General features: G+C 35.4%; 1 protein-coding gene across 1 annotated transcript in view; it reads right to left on the bottom strand.

Moving 5' to 3' along the window:
- The window catches only part of GALNTL6 (polypeptide N-acetylgalactosaminyltransferase like 6), a 1,206,234-nt gene that overhangs the window by 943,838 nt on the left and 241,269 nt on the right, over positions 1 to 21,127 (bottom strand). The gene's annotated exons all lie outside the window — the stretch shown is intronic.

The raw sequence follows: 21,127 nt of genomic DNA on the forward strand, positions 1-21,127 counted from the left end.
CTTGAAAATCATGCTTTTGGCATAATGGCAAATGATAAAATGCATAATTCAATATTGTATATAAAATATAAGTTCAAGTATATAAACAACATACAGAGAAAAATATTATGTGGAAATGACTGTTAGTGTCTGCCTTTGAATGGCAGAATTTTAAGTTAATCCTTTTACTATTAATAGCAGGTTTTTTAAAAATTCATTTTGTTTATAGTCATCTTCGCTCAGCAATTTTTCTTTAGGTTGAATATTTGCTTTCCCAATTACCACACTAGGGAGCAAATGCTTGGTTGCTGTATATTTCACCATAATAAACTGACATTTTTTAATAGAGTCATTGATTAATTCAATTACTCTGTGTCTATTTTCCCCCAAACTACATAACCTCTGGGTGGACTAAAATTCAGTTTCAGTTCCTCCCAGGTAAAATCTAAAACTGTAGACCAATCTGGAGAGAAAGTACCTTGCCAACAGACCCACATTCACTCAGAAGTGGTCAGAACCGTATTCTGTCACTGAGTGGTATGATTGTGTCAAAACTGCCTCCAGAACTGTTTTAAGTAGAGCTTAGTTTAGGTGCTAGCAGCTTTCCCTGTTTGCAATGTCTAGTTGCCTAAAAGGACTTTGGCTTTCTCTAGAGACCTACCCACCTTAGGTTGAGGGGCGTAATGGAAGAAAAGAAGAAAATCTCAGTTGAATTTCTATAGGCACAAACTACATTCTCCAGTCTAGTTTTACCATTCCATGTACCATTCTATGGTTGCATGGCTTGTTACTGATAAATTAAGCTTTATATTTAATGATTTAAATAAGAACATCCAAGAGAGACAAATGAAAAGGAAAATGTAAAGGAACTGACAATTGCTATTTTGCAAAAGGCAAAAAGGATAAGCTAATGCCACCTAGGCAGGAGTTTAATGAAGATAAATAGGCAAAAGCTCTCTTTTGCTTTGCCTCTTTCCTCGCTAATCTCCTCCCTTCAGTCAAGTGTATGCAGGGAAAGAAACCAGCAGAGAAAACAAAGTTCACCGAAGTTAACCTCTCATGAATTCTTCATTAAAAAGAAGAAAGTCTTGTTTTATAAAGTTCCAATATTTTAAAAATCAAATTAGGCCCACAAAGATATATTATAATTTATGATTAGACATAAATGGCGAAATAATCTAACAGGACAACAGCATTTACAGAAATGTAGAAAAGATGAGTTGTCCAAAATAGTCATCGCAAAGCCCAGTGTTCTTTTTCCGTCCATAAGAAACAGTCCCATCTCTTTAAGACAAATTATGCTACTTCCAGAGCTGGTACAATACCAGTGGAAACAACTCTATCAGGCTTCCTATTATAAACTATAATTCTAGGCTTTATAGCTTGGCTCTTTCAAAGTAAAGTATGTTGGGCAGAGACTAAGCATACAAATTGCCAGCCAAAATACATTAAATCTGGTTGAGCTGTCCTTTTTTGGAGAATGTAAATTGGAGTGCTCTGCTCTGCATGCAGTTAGTGCTTGGCATGGGCCTGCAAGGATGCCTTCTGGTATTGGGACCAAAAAAAAGAAAAAGTTTTAAGAGCAAATTTTGAAACAGATTGGTTATTATTTCAAAATGTACAAATTTTTAGTAGTTACCATTAAGAAGGGTTTTAGTTCATGAAAAAGTATTTTATCTAACACCACATAACATAATACATACAGTCCAAGCTTATGGGAAAATGTCCACTTGATGGTGTCCTTGTAATTACAGCATTTAAAGGAATGGTTGACTCACGGTGGTGCCTATGATTACTGTCTTCTACATTAACTAAGGGAAAATGGCTTAGATTAGCAGATGCTTACAAATTTGTTTCAAAGATGTAGGAAGACAATAAAGAATTCAATCTGAAAGCATTCTGGTCATACCGGCAAGTTTAAGTTTTGTCCTTTGGTTATCCTATATCGACAAATCCTTTTTTTTAATTGAAGTATCTAATTAACATCCAATGTTATATTAGTTTCAGGTATATAACATAGTGATTGAACAATTCCATGCTTATTACTCAGTGCTCATCACAATGAGTGTCACCTGGGTCATGTCACCATACAACATTATCACAATAATACTGACTATATTCCCTATGCTGTCTTTTTCATCTCTGTGACATATTTATTTCATAACTGGAAGTTTGTACCTCTTAATCCCCTTCACTTATTTCATCTCTTCTTCACCACCCCCCAACACCTCCCTTCTGGCAACCACCAGTTTGTTCTCTCTATTTAAGAGTCTCTCTTTTTTGTTTGTTTATTCATTTGTTTTGTTTTTTAGATTCCAGATATAAATGAAATCAAATGGTATTTGTCCTTCTGTCTGACTTATTTCACTTAGCATAAGTTACAAATCGCTTTTTAAAAGTTCATGGAGGTTGATTTCATCCTTTTGCTTGTTTTGCACTGTAGCATCAGCCCAGTAATGGGATCTATAGTAACAGGATATTATTCTGCGGTAACAGTCAATGGACCCAAGTACACTGGTCAGTTGGTGACTCAGTTTTTCCAAATTACATTAAAACTTGTTGGTCTTTCATTCATTCAAGAATATTTATTTGAGTTTCTTTTGTATGCCAGGTACTGTGGAAATAAGAGAAAGATGAACAAGGTTCCTGTCTTTGTGGAGCTGATAAAAAGAGTGTGCAATTTTATTAGTAACACTTAGGCTGTGTTGTCAGCTTCAGGGGCCTGAAGAACAATTTTAGAAAATGTAAGTTGGTAAACTCAGGTGGAAATATGTTTTACTCATACTCGCTTCGCTTTCAAATTGTATTTTAATATAATATGTGTGTAAAATAAGAATCTTTTAAAAAATGAACATTTCACCTTTTTACACAATCCCTGTCTTAATAACTGGAGAAAACGAGTCTGCCGCTGGGTTGTCCATGTTCACTATGGATTCTTTGTTCTTTGATACTTGCTGACGAGTGTAATATTTCCTCAAATATAAAACTACCTAACTTTGTCCTTCCTTTAACTTCATATTTGGGAACTTCCTGATCAATTTGTTTCTCTACCAGCTAATAATGATATTGGCTGCTAAAAATCAATAAACATGAAAAGTAACGGCCTCTAACAATTTACTTTTATTAGATCTGCAGAGAGTTTTCATATCATTTACCCTGGACCTCAGTCTCTGATTTTATTATTATTATTTTTTTTTCTAACCACTACCTTGTTTTTTTCTCAGGTAGAAAAGGAAGAGGAAAGTGAGGCAAAATTCAACTAATGCATCATTTTGACACATCCGTTGTTTGGTCGGTGGTGTGCAGTCTGCTATTTCTGATATAATAAATGTTTACGGTACTTCTGGTTTAATGAATGCCCTAGGCTCCAGGACTAGTCCGTGTGTTTCCGTAGCATATATCTTTAGTGAGAAAAAGATGGTGTTGTCTGTTCAAACTAATAGAAAGTAAAGCTGAATGGAAAAATTAGATTCGAGAGCATCTGCCTCAGTGCAGCTTTTCTCAGAGAATCGATACGGGACTGCAGGCAGCGTGGCAAGACCAGAGTGGCAGCTGGGGGTCAGTCGGTTAAAGCAAAGGAAGTGAGCAGAAGGATTGGAAGGAACACAGGTTTCATTTTGAGTTAGTTGGGGTCGTTGTTTCAATGACCAATAATTTTTTCCTTTATCCTGTAATAGCTGAATAGGAATTTTCTCAAAGAAAAATCTAATAATGGAGCATCTCATCTTCTGCGGGCCAGAAAAATCCTCTGTGTCTCAGAAAAATGACAAGATTAACAAAGACGTGTGTGTGTGTGTGTGTGTGTGTGTGTGTGTGTGTGTGTGTGTGTGGCACAATAAATGTATAGTACAAAATAGAGGGTTGGGATAAAACGACATGACGTTCCATTTTTAAACATTTTTTAAGAATGAAAAAAAATGAACTAATCACCTAAAAAGTATGTCTCTCTGAAAACAGATACATGATTGAAAACAACTGTATGTAAAACTGTCCCTTGAAAGCCTTGCTTCAATTGTTCTGTAAGTACTTTGGGAGGCTGGAATCTACTGAGATAGACTTCCTGCCTGAGTCCTGTGTTCCATAAAATATGCCTCTTTTAAACACTTAAATGTTTGTAAATAAACTAAGAGTCTTAAGAGTATTCCATTGTTCAAATGTAAGTAAACATGGAAACGAAATCCAAGCGCAGATCTCAGTGACTCCAGAGGCAGCCTGTCCTCCAAACTACAACTCTAAAATGCTGATAGTGGGAGCAGAACATCTCACAAGATCCAGTACTCATTCCTAGTAACAGTTCTCAAAGATATGTACACATATTTAAATGCATAAAATAATACTTCATCAAGTTTAAAAGTATATCTTAAACTGAAAACAAATTTCATCATTAGAATAAAAATCCATTCTTATTATACAGTGCCTCATTATAGCTATTACTATAATATTCAGAAAAATTTCTGTGAAATTCTAACATTGACAAATACCCTTCTTGTTGAAATATGTTCTCAAGACCCCGGGTGGGATTGCTACTAGCTGGTCATTTGAAATTCCTACTCCACTTTTGTATTATTATTATTGCTGTTATTATTATATTATTATTATTTCCCTGTTAAGGATCAGTCTTATGTGTGCTTTCTTCTAGTCTCTTCACATACACTGTTATAGGAGTAACTTATTCAGCCTCAGGCTTTTTAGCACCACACACATGTTAATGACTCTCAAACTAATAACTCTAGTCTTCATTTCCTCCTGAGTTCTAGCCTTTGTTCAAATGTAAATTATCATCTTTACTTAGACGTCTAAAGGGAAATCAGAAGTGATATAAATTAACATACAAAGATTCTCTTGATCCCATCATCTCACCAAACAGACAAAAAAGAACAAAAACAGTCAAACAAACAAAACAAACACATATGAACACAACCCCCAACCAAACCAAACAACCCTAATTTGCTCATTTCCTCAACTAAGGAAACGGACACCATTTTCGGCCCAGAAGAGAGGATTATTTTGACTCCATTCTTGCTTGTTATCACTCTCCACCTCTGACATCTAATTCATCAACAGTTATGCCTCCAAAATCTACCTTAACTCTACTTTCAAACTCCACTGATGTAACCCAAATTAAAACTACTTTTCATCTCACATTTGGGTTCCACAATAGCCATTTAAAAGGTCTCGCTATTTATAGTCTTGCCTCTTATAATCCATTTCCTCACAGTGCACTGAACCATTATTATATTTATATTATATAATGCACATAAGATCACACCATCTTTTCTTTAATTTTTCTATGAATTACCTATTACATTAAAATAAAACCTAAACCTCTCCAGTGCGTTTTATAAAGCCAGGCATGATCGGGGGACCCCTGTCTGCTGGGTCAGCCCAAAACTTACTCAACTCTAGTTCTATGGTCCTTCATTCTGTTTCCAGAAAATATTCCAAGCCTTTTTGTGACTCCTTTTATCAGGCTGCCTTTCTTATCTTTAAATCTGAGCCTGAATATACTTTTTAAAGATTTTCTTTATTTGACAGACAGAGCAAGAGCAGAGGGGGGAAGAGGAGAGGGGCAAGCTGACTTAGAATTCCCTCTGAGCAGGGACCCTGCCGTTGGGCTGTCCATGGCAGGACTCTGAGGTCATGACCTGAGCTGAAGTCAGATGCTTAACCCACTGAGCCACCCAGGCGTCCCCTGAACCTGAATATTTTTAAAAAGAGAATGTGTAAGTACCAGTATATACAAGTAGTGAAATATAAGGTGGCCATAAAACACTAATTAAATATGCTTAATGACAATATAATAAATGACATGAACAAGTAAAAGATTATATTCCCCATTATGTTAATACCACAAATATATTAGATTTTATTAATAAATATGATAATATATACGGAAGGATATGCCAAAAATTTTCAGTTATTTTTTATTTTGAAGAAAATAATAAAGAATATTGATTTTCTTTTTATATTTTATTATATCTCAAATGTCCTTCAATAATTATGAATATTTAGAATGATGCTAAGATTAAAGTTTATCTCTTAAAATTACATATCTAAATTTTAATGTGAATTTCCAAATAATCTGCATTTGACTTATCTTTTTTTACTTTTTAAAAATTTTATTTATTTATTTATTTATTTATTTATTTTTAAAGATTTTATTTATTTATTTGACAGAGAGAGAGACACAGCAAGAGAGGGAACACAAGCAAGGGGAGTGGGAGAGGGAGAAGCAGGCTTCCTGAAGAGCAGGGAGCCCTACGCGGGGCTGATCCCAGGACCCTGGGACCATGACCTGAGCCAAAGGCAGACACTTAACGACCGAGCCACCTAGGTGCCCCAATTATTTATTTATTTTAGAGAGAGAGAGCAAGAACATGACCGGGGGAAGGGCAGAGGGAGAGAGGGAGACAGAGAGAGAAGCAGACTCTCCACTGAGCCCAGGGCCCTACATAGGCCTCGAACTCATGACCCTGAGATCATAACCTGAGCTGAAATTAAAGGTTGGATGCATAACCAACTGAGCCATCCAGGCACCCCTGCATTTGATTTATTAAGTGCCTATTAATATGGAGGCTTTTCCTGCTGAGAAAAATGTCAAACATCAAGCACTTGCCTGTTAACAAACAGCGGTTTTATAGCTTATATAATACCTGTTTTACTGTAATTATAAACTATGGGGTGTTTGGAAAACAGTACTATGTTGTGACATGAAATTATTTTTAATCATGTGCTTTGACATCTTGAAATGACCTTAAAAATGTGAGAATCTGACTCATAATTTTGATATTGTTTCCAAATTAAATTAGAAAAAAACCCAAAGGACTTTAATCTTGGGGAGATTATATGATTTTTAAACTATTAATTCTCCAACACTGCAATTAACAGGTTATATTTTTTCCACATAAAATGTGGATCAATTCTTGGATTACCTATTGCATTGGAATAAAATTTAAGTCCATTTGTTCTACTCTACAAAGCAATGGCTTACTTGTCCTAAATGTGGTTGCTTCTTAGCCCTAGATCCTTTTAGTAGCACAGTATTACTCTATAATTTTATAGTGAAGATGGAAAAAGTAGGGCAGACTAAACATGGTTTCAAAGATGTTGCAACCAAATACTGACATTGTATGAAACTGAAAACAACATATTAAGTGAAGGTAAAATTTAGCCTAATTAGTATATACCATAAACATTAAAAAAATTGTGTAGGAATAAAATAGTCACATTTAAGTGACAGCTGCTGATATATACCAGAGCATTTTATTCAATAAATGTGTGTGCTCCCACTGTGTGGTATTATGTGGAAGAAGTAACTGAAATAATAACTTTATAGATCTTGGTACCTCGTCTATGTAAAAGAAAGGTATCTAATTTTTCAGTTGGAATAGATTTTCAGAGTCATGCAAACAAAGTTTGTTGAATATGACTTATTTGAAATTACCAGAATTTCAAAAGCAAGTATCTGATTTAGAATTGTTCAAACTCTATTACAAAGGATTGATAATAACACTAAAGAGTCAAAGAAATCAATTACCTTTAAAAGAGGTAAATTCATCTCATTCATTTCCCAGTATTATTATACAGTTATGATACTTCTCAGCATTTACCAGTATAAAATTAGCAGGAAATATGTTGGAATATTAAAAACAATATAATATTTATAAATCTTTGGATTTTAATGAATAATTAATTTAGTGAAGCAAGGCTAAGACATGATAGTTTTCCAAAAACAATTTCAAAATAAATGACTTGGTGTTAGTTTACTGTTTTACTTAAGGTTCTGAATTTTGTTGAGTTTTCTTTATGTGACAGCTCTACATCTGAAGACAAAATTTACATTATCAGGGTAAGTTGGACTCCGGTTCTCTTAATGATTTTCACTATGCGTTTGAACTGTTAACACCAAAAATAAAAGTAAATGATGATCCAACTATTTCAATTTGACTTCAGAGTGTCATCGATTATTTTAATGACCAACAGACAGTATCATTTTTATCACATAGTGGCTTTATGTTAATAGGAAATGGCAAGAAGGAATTAAGACAATAAAGTGATTATAACATTGTAGAATGTAAGAATTGGAAGAGACTTAGAATCAATCTATTCTTACCTCTTAATTTTATGCGTAAAGGAACCCAGTGTTTTCCCTCAAGATCCTAGTGCTAAATGGAAAACTCAACTTGCATCTTTACCCTTTACCTCCCTTACTCAGCTTCCTAATACAAAGAATCTGCTTCTCTTTTAAACTAGATTAATACATCTCTTTAAAACTTGCTCTCCATATCTATAAAGAGCAGTTACAGTTCCCTAATTTATATATGCATGTCCCAAAACTGTAATCTTTAAAACAAAAATAAAAACAGAGCACAAAATGAAACAAAAGCCTCCTTGTAATCACAGATGAAAAGCCATACTGTTACATCTTTGGGTTTAAAACTTGTCCTCACAAGTAATTTGTGAGACTCACACAAAGAGCAGGTAGAAAACACTTTGCCTTATGGTATAACTCATAAAACTCTTAACCCCAGAAAATTAAGTGAAATATTTAGGTAATAATCAAATGTTTGTTGTAGTTAGTTAGCTTCTAATTCCATAAAAACTTTGGAAGAAATTATATATATATACATATATATATGTGTGTGTGTGTGTGTGTGTGTGTGTGTGTGTGTATACAAAAAAGTTAATATATATGATATTGTGCTTTATAATAAGAAATATATAGAGTTCTTAAAAGCCTTAGAAGTTCCTAAATGCTGAGAACTCTAAAGGCCTTTTGTTATGTTAATGATTTGACTTTGGGAAGAGGACTAAAGATGGGGGCTGGTTGCCATGGGGACCAACCCTATGATTAGAAGGTTGGAACTTTTTTAGTTCCACCCCCTGACCTCCAAGGAAGGGGGATGGGCTGAAGGTTCAATCAATCATTAATGGCCAATGATTCAGTCAATCATGCCTTGTAATGAAGCCTCCATAAAATTCCAAAAGGACAGTGTTTGGAGAGCTTCAGGGTCAGTGAACATGTAGAGATTCAGGGAGAATGGCATGTTGGTAGAGTATGGCAGCTCTAGGCCCTTTTCCCCATAATTGGGCTTATGCCTCTCTTCCATCTGGCTGTTCCCGGTTATATCGTTTTATAATAATCTGGTAATCTAGTGAGAAAATGGGTTTCCTGAAGTTCTGTGAGTTGCTCTAGCAAATTTATGAGCCCAAGGAAGGGGTCTTTGAAACCACTGACTTATAGCCAATTTGTCAGTAAAATAAGTAACAACCTGAGCTTTCAACTGGTGTGTGAAAGGGGGTGTGTGTGTGTGTGTGTGTGTGTGTGTGTGTGCAGTCTTATAAGACCAAAACCTTAACCTACAGAACCTGACACTAACTCCAAGTAAATAGTGTTAGAATTGAATTGAATTATAGGAAACCTACTTGGTGTCTGAAGAATTGCTTGATGGTGGGGGCAACCTCCCCCCCCCCAAATTAGGGGGCAGAACACAAAAGCATACATATATACACACACATATATATATATATATATATATATATATACACATAAAAATCCATATATATATGGACTTACACATATAGCACACACCGCCAGAAACAGAATCCTTTAATAAAATTATTCCTTACCAATACCAGTAAGTTTGTATAATATCTTACCAGTTTGCTCTCTTTTCATTACTAATTTCTGCTTCTGACCCTCTGTATGCCACAGCTTCAAATAACACAAATAATGAAAACAGTATCCATTATATTTGTGTGGATTTCACAAAAAGATAATGTTTAAAGAGATAAAATTTAATGGATTTTAATTTAACCTGAGTTTGTCAGAGGAAAAGATGCTTCCACAAAAACCTAAATGATTGCTAGTTAACTCAGAGTCTGTGCAGAGAGAACAGGCTATAAGAGTCCCTATAATGAAAAAGGGACATAGAATGTTTTAAAAATAGGCCAAAGGCTTGTATGGTTGAAGCGTAAGGAACAACAGTGATGATGGCTCATCATCAGCCTGGAAAGGTGGCCAAGGCCAGATACTGGAGAGTCCTGTAAACCATGTTTAAGATTTTGAACTTTTTCCTATTGAATTCACTGAGTAGTTTTAAGCATTGTAGTGATTATCAAATTTTTATATATTTTTTAAAAATTACTCTGACAGGGCGCCTGGGTGGCTCAGTTGGTTAAGCGACTGCCTTCGGCTCAGGTCATGATCCTGGAGTCCCGGGATTGAGTCCCGCATCAGGCTCCCTGCTCGGCAGGGAGTCTGCTTCTCCCTCTGACCCTCTCCCCTCTCATGCTCTCTCTCTATCTCATTCTCTCTCTCAAATAAATAAATAAAATCTTAAAAAAAAAATAAAAATTACTCTGACATAGTAAGCTAGAAGTTTGGAGCAGGACAGAAGTTGAGGTATTGGGCAAAGTATACTGCAATATGAGTTAGGAGGCTGTGGGAATAATAGAAAGAAAATGAAGAAAGGTGGTAGTAGTAGAAAGAGGAGAGCAGTGGAAAAAATGGAGTTTTTTATATATAAAAGCAGCGTATTTTTTAGATAATGAGAGGGGAAACATAAAGGATGACTCTAAGATTTCTGCCTATGGAAGTAAGTAGACAGAATACCATTTGCCAAGATAGGGAACACAGGAAAGGGAGAAAGTCTGTAATGAAATATGAAAAGTGTAAATATATGAGTTTGAAGTGCTATGAGAAACTTAAGGGAAAATGCTTAGCAATCAATTAGACACATGTTACATCCAGGCCTCAGAAATGTAGGCTGGAAATACGAGCTATGAAGTTGAAAGCTTATTTTATGTGTCATATACAGTTTACAAGCATTAGGATCATTGTCTCATTAATAATAATGGTATGATTGGGGCACCTGGGTGGCTCAGTCGTTAAGCGTCTGCCTTTGGCTCAGGTCATGATTCCAGGGTCCTGGGATCGAGCCCCGCATCAGGTTCCCTGCTCAGCGGGAAACCTGCTTCTCCCTCTCCCACTCCCCCTGCTTGTGTTCCCTCTCTGTCTGTGTCTCTCTCTGTCAAATAAATAAATAAAATCTTAAAAAATAATAATAATCTGATTGACACTATCATTTTATCACTATATTATTACACTCAAAGGTTTAAATAGATTTCTCAACATCATATATTTAGTAGCAGCAAGATCATAAATTCAGCTACTACAAAACAAACTATACAAAATATTTAATGACTTAAACCAAAATTTTGTTAGTATTACATTTCATTACTGTGGAGTCAAGAATTTGGACAGGACATAATAGAGAACATTTATCTTTGCCTAAAATTTCCAGGGTATCAGCTGGTATAAACTGAATGGCTGGGAGTTAGAGCAGGTGAGGGTTGGCTGAGTAGGTCTACTCCCTACACATGGCCTTTCCAAGTGGCTTTTCCAAAAGTCTAAATTTTTTTTTGTTTTTTTTGTTTGTTTGTTTTTTACAGTATGGGTGTTTCATGATAGTTAATTTTTTTTTTTTTACCAGGAGCTCAGGGCTCCAAGAGGAATAATACATCAACTGCCAGTTCTCTTCTAAGCTAGACTTGGAAAGAGCATAGCCTTATTTCCACCATATTTTATTGGTCAAAACAGTAAAAAAAAATAAGATCAAATTCAAGTAGAGGGGAGAAAACCCTCACCTCTCTATGTGAAGAGGATGCATGTATTTGGGGCCATCTTCAATCCACCACAGCTATAACCCTCTAACACTTGTAGTTACTCTATGCTACAATCAATTTCTACAAGGTACACCTATAGCAAAGTGCCATCCATTTAGCAGGTGATCAAGAAGTGTTTGTTCAATGTAATTCTAATGTAGAGATATTTTGTTAATCATGAATCAAAAATAGCCTGTGAATCATTTCAGATGCTTCATCATTTTGGACAAAGAAATGAAGGCATTTAGAATGCCATCCCAGAACAGTACTTCTGAATTCCCCAGAATTACAAATGTCTGTGAATTACTCAAGCTGAGGCTCCAGTGAAAGGTCTTTCATATTCTGCTTGAAGATTCTAATTTTGGATATGGCCTCTTGCAAATATTCTCATTGACAGAATGTATTAGAGTGGTGTGTAGTGCTCTACCTTAATGTAACTGATAGCTTTTTGCCACTGAATATTAAGAAACTCAGCAGTAAGATGACTTCAAAGAAAAGGTCAAAACTTGCTTTTGGCAAAGAGCAAACTCCATACAGAGAAAAATACCATTCTAAGTTAGCCACTTTCTCAGAACAATGTTCTTATTCATATGGATGAATAAACCAAATCAAAAAATGTTCCCAACTCATGCAATCACCAACATTATGTAAAATGATGCAATGGCTTTCATTAGTAATCAGAAATATCAAACAATCAGGTATTGAGCTTTAATTTTCTTTTTATCCCTCAGAACTTTAAGAATGACATTTTATACTGTTTAAGTTCTTCATTATTTATTTTATAAAAAATAAATATTAATGTTGAAGGCACAATATAGTATGCGATACCACTCAGCCAATTAAGAAAAAATGATATTGTAGGAAGTGAATTATAACCGTTTCTTACAGAATTACAGCATACAGTTCCAAGTCATCAATAGACATGCAACTCACAAAAGAGATTAATGGTTTAGTTATTCTAATGTACTAAATAATTATGATCAAGATGAGGAAGTACTGCACATGAAAAAGCATGGGAATTGTAGCTGGAATGCTGGCTCTTCCGGTTTCTCACCACATAATTGGGACAAGTCACTCAACCTCTCTAGGTGTCAGTTTTGTCAGCTATAAACTAAAGATATCGTCATTCAGACTAAAATGTTACTTTAAGGATTCACCCAAATTATGTATTCAAATAGTGTATTACAGTATCAATAACTAGCTATTATTTTTTTAAAGATTTATTTATTTATTTTAGAGAGCACACTGGGAAGTGCAGAGGGAGAGGGAAAGAATCTCAAGCAAACTTCCTGCCCAGCCACAGGGAGGGGCTCCATCTCTCCACCCTGAGATCATGACCTGAGCCCAAACCAAGAGTCAGATCCTTAACTGACTGTACCACCCAGACACTCCACTAGCAATTATTTTTATAATTATTATTATTAATCTCACAGTAGCAGCTGAATCAGTAAGAAGTAGTTTTCCCCACTTAAATATTTATTTTGAAGTATGTGAAAGATAGGGTAGGGCATTATGTGATCAAAACTAAAAATATATGTATATATTCAGCATGAAAAATGAAGGTCTGAGGAAATGAAATAAAAATATAAGTGGCAAAGGAAGGCGAACAAAATTCTTTGCAAGTTATGAAAGAGTAAAACTGAGAATAAATGAGAACAAACAAATAGATAAGAATATCTGAGAAAAATTTTCCCAGGGAAATGCCTTTAATATCAATATAAAATATTTTCTAGGTGTTTAAATTGTTCATTATTGATGTTTTATAAAATATGTCTCTCACAGATAAGATTCATAAATGCAATAATTATTAATGCCCTGTTTTCTTACTCTGTTTCATTTCCATTTGCAGTGTGCCACTGCTATGGTAAACCAGTCATCTCTGCGATTGAGGAATCTTGTCTGTGTTTCTGTTACAATGTTGCCCTCATGATAATTGCTAAGTTACTATTGCATAGACATATTTTATCCAAAAAATGGATATTTTTGTTGATTCATTTAACCAAATTTATATATAGTTTAAAATCCAAATTTGGATTTCTTTAATAACCCTGAAGTTGTCTTTCTTATAGCAAGAATACACACCTAAATTAACTTCATCTTAATGAAATTACTTTGGAATAAAATATGTTAAAATGAGAGACAACCAAGCCATTTTTATAGAATGGGTTGTCCCTAAGTTTCATCTCTTTATGGTACCACCAATTCCATATTTACCTTAATTAAAAAAATTATATCTATCTATATACACACACACACACACACACACACACACACACATATATTGACCTCACCTGCTCAAGTAGATCTTCCACTTCTCTTTTCTTCTGCATTTTTTGTCTGGGAGTCTCCAGGGGCTGTTCTCATGTCCCTGGTTTCACTTGTCTCTCTTACAGTATTCAGCTGCAGGATAGGTACTTTATTTATACACTTCTGCTTCCATCCCACAACTGCCTCATGACTGCCTCCTGCTGGAGAAACTATTTGGTGGTAGGAGCTTCCCCACTGTGACCATTCTTAATGTACCCAAAGATTCAGGAAAAATGCACAAATATGTAACCCAATTTTCTACCCTCACCACTTGTTTCCTGGATACCAGAGAGTGCTATTTCTGTCTCATGTTTCAAGACTTCCCCATGAAAAAAAGCTTCCCAGCTTCTGTCATTTTCTTTCTCTTCCTAGGCCACAGAAACTAAAATTACAATGTCTCAAAATGTAAAATAGATAATACTCTATCCTCCCCACTGAAAGTTTCTTTGAGTTAAGTACATATCCCTCTCTACTTCTCTTGGAAACTGACTCCGGGTAGCCCTGTCAAACACTTCACAGGATGTGCAAGTAGTTTTAAATCTTGGTTGGAGCTACTGTAGACTTGCTTGTTATCTAGCCTTATAAAAGAGTTGTCTTCCAAAAGTATAAATCTCTAAAGCTAGAATCTTATTTGCCTTCTTAAATAAAAAACAATTTTTTGTAAATTCTATGTATGTTTTGCTTCTATCTTAAAAGTCGAGTCACATATAATTAATTCTATGGCAAGTCTATATAAGTGCTATCTTTGGGAAAAGAGCATCTCTTAGCAGTTAAGATTAATATTGATGTTTTCTACATGAAATTACAAAAAAAAGTGTTCCTAAATCAAACAAAACTACAGCTTTATGTTTGCTGATTCAATCTTGTTGCAAAATACTGAACTCCCAGATGATTATCCTTTTAGTTGTTTATTGTCTAAATTAAATGAGAAAAGATGGAATGCATATAAAAATCAACTATTCACTTATTGTACACACAATCTTACAAAAAAATTATTACCCTAAATAATTGTATGGTTTTATTTTATTTGTATAAAAGGAAGCTTAGCAATCATTTTTATGAAAGTATTTATAAAGCTAGAAAATAATAAAGAGAAGTACAGAGTAATGCATTTATAGCCATAAGTATGCCTTGAATTATAGGCAGAAAACAATATATATAACAAATAATAAAAATATTCAGTTTCATGACTGAATTGGTTAAATCAAAATCTTATATTTATTAGAAGCATGTATTAGCTGTGTATATGTTAAATTCATGTTTCCCTAAACTGGATTGATTATATAATTATTCCGGGATTTATTAATTCAACCAATAAATGATTTCTATGTGCCAGATGATGATGTCTAATTGAGTGTTAGAAATAAAATATGCGGGCAACTGGGTAGCTCAGTTGTTTAAGCGACTGCCTTCGGCTCAAGTCATGATCCTGGGGTCCTCAGATCGAGTCCCATATCGGGCTCTCTGTTCAGCAGGGTCCTGCTTCTCCCTCAACCTCTGCCTGTCACTCGCCCTACTTGTGCTCTCTCTCTCTGTCAAATAAATAAATAAAATCTTTAAAAAAATAAATAAATATGCCGGGCACCTGGGTGGCTCAGTCAGTTGTGTTTGTCTTTGGCTCAGGTCATGATCCTGGGGTCCTGGAATGGAGCTCCGTGTAGGGCTCCCTGCTCAGTGGGGAGCCTGCTTCTCCTTCTCCCTCTGCCCCTCCCCCCCTCATGCTCTCTTTTCCTTTCAAATAAATAAATAAAATCTTTTAAAAAAAGACATAAAATATGCTATGGAATCACTTATATGGGGTAGTTGAAAAAGACTCCGGGTACTCAAAAATATTCCTACAAAAATATTACCCATATAAAAAGAGCTACAGGATAAGTGGCAATTAGTCAAGCAAGGAGGAGTTCCAGGCAGAGAACAACCTATACCAGTATTTTGAGAAAAGAAAAAAAAAATGAAATAACTCCATATAAATGAAGCACAGATTGTAAGAATAGAAAGTTTAGAGATGAAGCTTGACATTTAAAAATACAGACAACAGGAGAGGTTCCTGGTTTTAGTAAAGACCAAGTAAGCTACAATTGACAAAGACCATAAAATCTGTACAAAATACAACAAAAACAAAAGTAAACAACAACAAAAACTGTTGGGTACTGGAGAGCGATCTAAGGGAAGGACACGTGGTGACTTCTTTTATCAAAACTTCTAGCCTAAGGGCAGACCCTAGTCAGTACCATGCAGGAAACTAAGATCTTGATAGTAAACCAAAGCCATTCTGGCCAGAAGAACCAGAGAACAGAGCAACCGCAAAGCTGCTCTGGGCAATCACACTCACTGGAAGTTGACGGAATGTTGCCAAAAGAGAGAGCAGAAGATCCAAATTCCATGTATAAACTCTGCCATTAAAGACACACAGTTTATGGTTTAAAACCAACCCAATGAAATGTCAGCTAAAAAACAAACAAAAATCAACACACTTGGAAAATATAACAGAATCTAAAAACAACATAGACAACATCCAGGATATAATAGTAAAAAAAATAAGTTTATCTATGAAGAACAAAAGAAATATGACCCATGCTCAGTAGAAAGGACAATCAGCAGACCCTGACCATGAGATGATCCGGATTTAAAACAAATAGAAAAGAATTATAAAGCAGCTTTTATAATGAAGCTCAGTGATATCAGGAAAATATGCCTATAATGAATGAAAAGAAAAATATCTCAGCAGAAAAATATCTAGAGTCTCTAAAATGGTGGCAGTGTCAATATTCCCTGGTCAGCTATTTCTTCTATAACTTTATGTTCCATTTAAATGTCAACTCAAAATCAGCACTTTCTATTTATTTCTTGTTCTCCCACCTTTCTTAACCAATTCTCTTCTGATTATCCTTTTTTTTTTTTTTTTTGGTAAAATATCACATGGATTTTCACTGGGAGATAAGGAGGCAACACAACTACAGGCTTTGCTGACCGTGTGTGAACTGAATAACACACGCACAACAACCACCAACAGACTTTGAAAGAAACGATGCAATTGGTCACTAATCATGATGCATATGCATTATTTATGTAGTGATTTGTGGAATCCATAAAAATCTGCTTTTTGCTCCTTTTTCTGCTCTTAGTCTTGTTAGGACCAGCACCCTCACTTTATGCGTGCCTTATAATCCAAATAGTGTATGTTCTCCTTGTAAGGAACAAGGAGTTAATGACTTCTTTAGAATAGACAACATCTAAGGAAGGACCAGGTGAGGATGACCGGGTGAAGCCATCATACATGTTCCAGACCACTGGAGCTAGACACCTCAATGCCAACATCTCTACGCCAAGACCCCCTTGGCTCCAAGGAATAACACCTGGGCCCTTGTCTTTGTTCTAACGGGTTCCTGGGTGCCTGAGAGAACACATAACACCAGACCACAATCCTCAAGAAAAACCCCAGACTCCAAACAAAATGAGACTCTCTCTCATTTCCTTTCTCAGTCTCCCAGACACTCTGTGTGCACCTGCACTCTCTGTCTACCTTCAACAAACTGCTTTCACCTCCTGTTAGCTCACATTTGATTTCTATCCTGCACACGGCCAAGGACCCTCTTGGCTGGTCCTGCGAGACCCCCTCTCGGTCCTTGGATCTGGCCCGCTGGTATCACTTGTATACATTAAATTGAAAGATAGAAGATATAAACTCCAGCACATTGGCCATGGGTTGGAGAAAAGATGAGATATTTAACCGAGAAGAAAAAAGCACTTAAAATTAAACCCTGAGGAATACCAATATTAAGTAAGGGCTATAAAAAGAGGTAAGTCTGAAAGAGACTGGAAATGAAAGGCCAGGAAAAGTATGAGGGTGCATCAGAAAACACACACACAAACAACAACAACAACCCCTCCCATACACACACACAAACACAAGAGAAACAGTTTCAAGGGAGACACTTAGAATTTGAAAATAAAGTGGAAGGGATGAGTAAGAGTCAGAAAGTCAGAATGAGGAGTAACTGTAGAATTTTTTTTAAAGCAGCAAAGTCTTCGGAACTTTTTAGAATTACTTTCAGAAACTGAAACTAATTTTAAGAATTGAGTGGGAAGTCCTAATGTGGATGTAACATTGAAGCTCATGAGTTCAAGAAGATGAGAGGCTTGTTTATTTCAGCCTAGGTTACCCCATCCTAAACAACATGGGGAGTTGAAAATCTACAAGAGGACCGAAGAGAACTTTAAGCGTTGTAACGTTGATGCAGTGAGGTGAGGTAGCTTTCAGTGCTGGGGAAGGGCTGTTTTTACATCCTAAAATTAGGGGGAGAGGAAGAGAGAAATGTGGGAGGCACATTTCATGTTTTCATGAGAGCTTGTTGAAGGAGGTGTAGCCTCTTTGTTTCTCATTCTTCTGTGAAGTAGTAGGCATGGACATCTGCAGAAAGTAGTGGGAGAGAAGAGGATCAGATATTTTTAGGAAAGAATGTCCAAAGAGATGCTATGGAGAAACAGAGGAAGAGCTGATTTGGAAAATGTAGGAGGACTGCTGCAAAGTCATGAATCTCAGTAAAATTTCCGTTTGTTACAGTCTGAGTTTGGGTTATCTTTTAACCACCCTAAAAAACCCATATATAAACACAGGGCAGATAAACTGTTATACTGATCCATGTTAAGTCACAACCCATATATGCAAAGGAAAGTAAGGTGGTCTGGGGTCCATTTTCTCAGCAAACTCTTAATAATTAACATTTTAGCCTTTTGTATTTTTAAACATACAGATTCAATAGCCAAATACTGGCTATTAGGAAATTCATGGCTCTCTAAATTCACTATTGGAACTCAAACCATCATTCCATCTGCTGCATCTATTGTTTGTATTGCCTGTTTGAATGCATATAATTTAGAGAATGAGAAAAAAATGAATAAAAAGAAAAGAGACTTAATTTCAAGAATCCATATGATCCTTAGGATAATTTTCAGTGCTAACAAAATAACATCACAAAAAGAGATGTTATTTCAAGGTTAAATTCAATGAAATAAAGACACTAATCAGTAAGGATGATCCTTGGGGCGCCTGGGTGGCTCAGCCGGTCAAACGTCTGTCTTCGGCTCAGGTCATGATCCCAGGGTCCTGGGATGGAACCCCGCGTCAGGCTCTCTGCTCAGTGATGAGTCCGCTTCTCCCTCTTTCTCTCCCTCTGTGATCTCTCTTGCTTGCACGCTCTCTCAAATAAATAAAATCTTTAAAAAAAGATAAGGATGATCCTTGAATGAAGAAACAAACAAAGAAATAACCCTATGGTAGGAATGTGACCTGAGTTCTCATTTGTAGTTTAAATTCTGACCCTTTTAGGGTTTTGTTGGAGCTCAGGCTCTGGGCTTCATCTATCTCTTAATCATGGTTCTACCACTTACTAATAATGTAACATGAGACAAGTTACTGAAAATATTGTGTCTACAAAATGAGTTAATAATACTACCTAAATTAATTAAACTAACACATATAAAGTGCTTAGAGCAGTGCCTGGCCTGCAGTGAGTATTCAATAGCTGTTAGAAATTAGTATCAAACCAATAGTGGTTGCATGCTACTCGTTCTCCAAACTCTTAAGATTTATTGGAGAATATGATATAATGACATAACATACATAATAATTTTTTGTAAAGTTTGTGTTTGTTTATGATTTATTCAATGTATTATTAATACCTGGCGTGAAAATTTCATAGAACTTTTAAGATTAACAGCAATAAACTCTATTTTATCAATAAATCTTAATTTTAATTTTAGTCTGTGAAATGTTAGGAGATTAAAAAAAAACAAAATCTACCGGGCGCCTGGGTGGCTCAGTTGGTTAAGCGACTGCCTTCGGCTCAGGTCATGATCCTGGAGTCCCGGGATCGAGTCCCGCATCGGGCTGCCTGCTCAGCAGGGAGTCTGCTTCTCCCTCTGACTCTCTTCCCTCTCGTGCTCTCTGTCTCTCATTCTCTCTCTCTCAAATAAACAAATAAAATCTTAAAAATAAATAAATAAATAAATAAATAAAATAAAAAAACAAAATCTAAACCCTTGGGGCTAAAGAGAAATGCTGTGATTTTCCCTAAACTGAGCTATTTTTTTTAAATACACAAAGAAAAAGAAATATAAATTCTCTACTTATGTGCATGAATTATGCCATGATAACTTGTGCTCTCGAGAACTTTCAGGATACTTATTGAGCTATGTCCTTTCAAAATAGCTCAATTATTATATGTCTGGGGTTAAAATTTTCTTGAATACTAAATATATATCCAAATAAGATATGAAAATGTCTTACTGTTACATAAAGGATTTTACATCTATGTAATTTTCATAAAATATAGCTATGCAAAAATACCTTTAAAATAGAATGTATATGTGAATGACTACATGATTTTATATGTGTGCTGGAAACCATAAGTCAGATTCTTTCCTGATGAAACCATTTCTCTAGTTGACAACTGTCAAAGCCATCTCAAAAACCCATGAATATTAAAGCACTGTTCACTGGCACATTTGGCATTTTGAAGTCAGGCAAATAGTACTCATGAAATATGAAAGGAGTGCTCCATGTCGCTTTGTAGAAAATGTTGCCATTAAGATGATGTATGAGGAAATTCACACCTTCATCTGCTGGGCGTGCTCAACTGTATTTTCAATCAACTGTATTACTTTGCTTTGATAGTGTTACATTTGGATAATACCCTCCTTTTCCCTGGCTTAAAGAGTTCCCGAAGCCAGGATTATGTGGAAATTTTTTAATTATTTGCATGCATAATACACGTTTTAAACACAAGTGCATTATATTACTAGTTATATTATAACAATTAATAGAGTATAAAGTCTTTCTATTTTAGCTCCTAGTATTAGGTCAGGAATGTTCCTAGGCACACACCACTGCCGATTTTTATTCTATATTACTAGGTTTGTGGAATTCAAGTTTACTAGAAAATTGTGATATATTTCCTTCACATTCTAGCCTCAGAAAAACTTGTCCTGACTACATTTTCACATGCTTAGTGATAGTATACACTATTCTATTAAATTTGAAACTATACTCTTTCTGGACGTAATGATTTTTATTTTGTAATTATTTGGAATAAAGCAATGCACTTTATTTTACCTAGTCTGTACTATTATGAAACATAAAGATGAACAGAGTTCTCACTCATTCTAATGGAAG

This window comes from Eumetopias jubatus, unplaced genomic scaffold (assembly GCF_037043125.1).
Source record: "Eumetopias jubatus isolate StellerSeaLion01/CBP00866 unplaced genomic scaffold, mEumJub1_p1.0 scaffold_2, whole genome shotgun sequence".
NCBI classification, from domain to species: domain Eukaryota; kingdom Metazoa; phylum Chordata; class Mammalia; order Carnivora; family Otariidae; genus Eumetopias; species Eumetopias jubatus.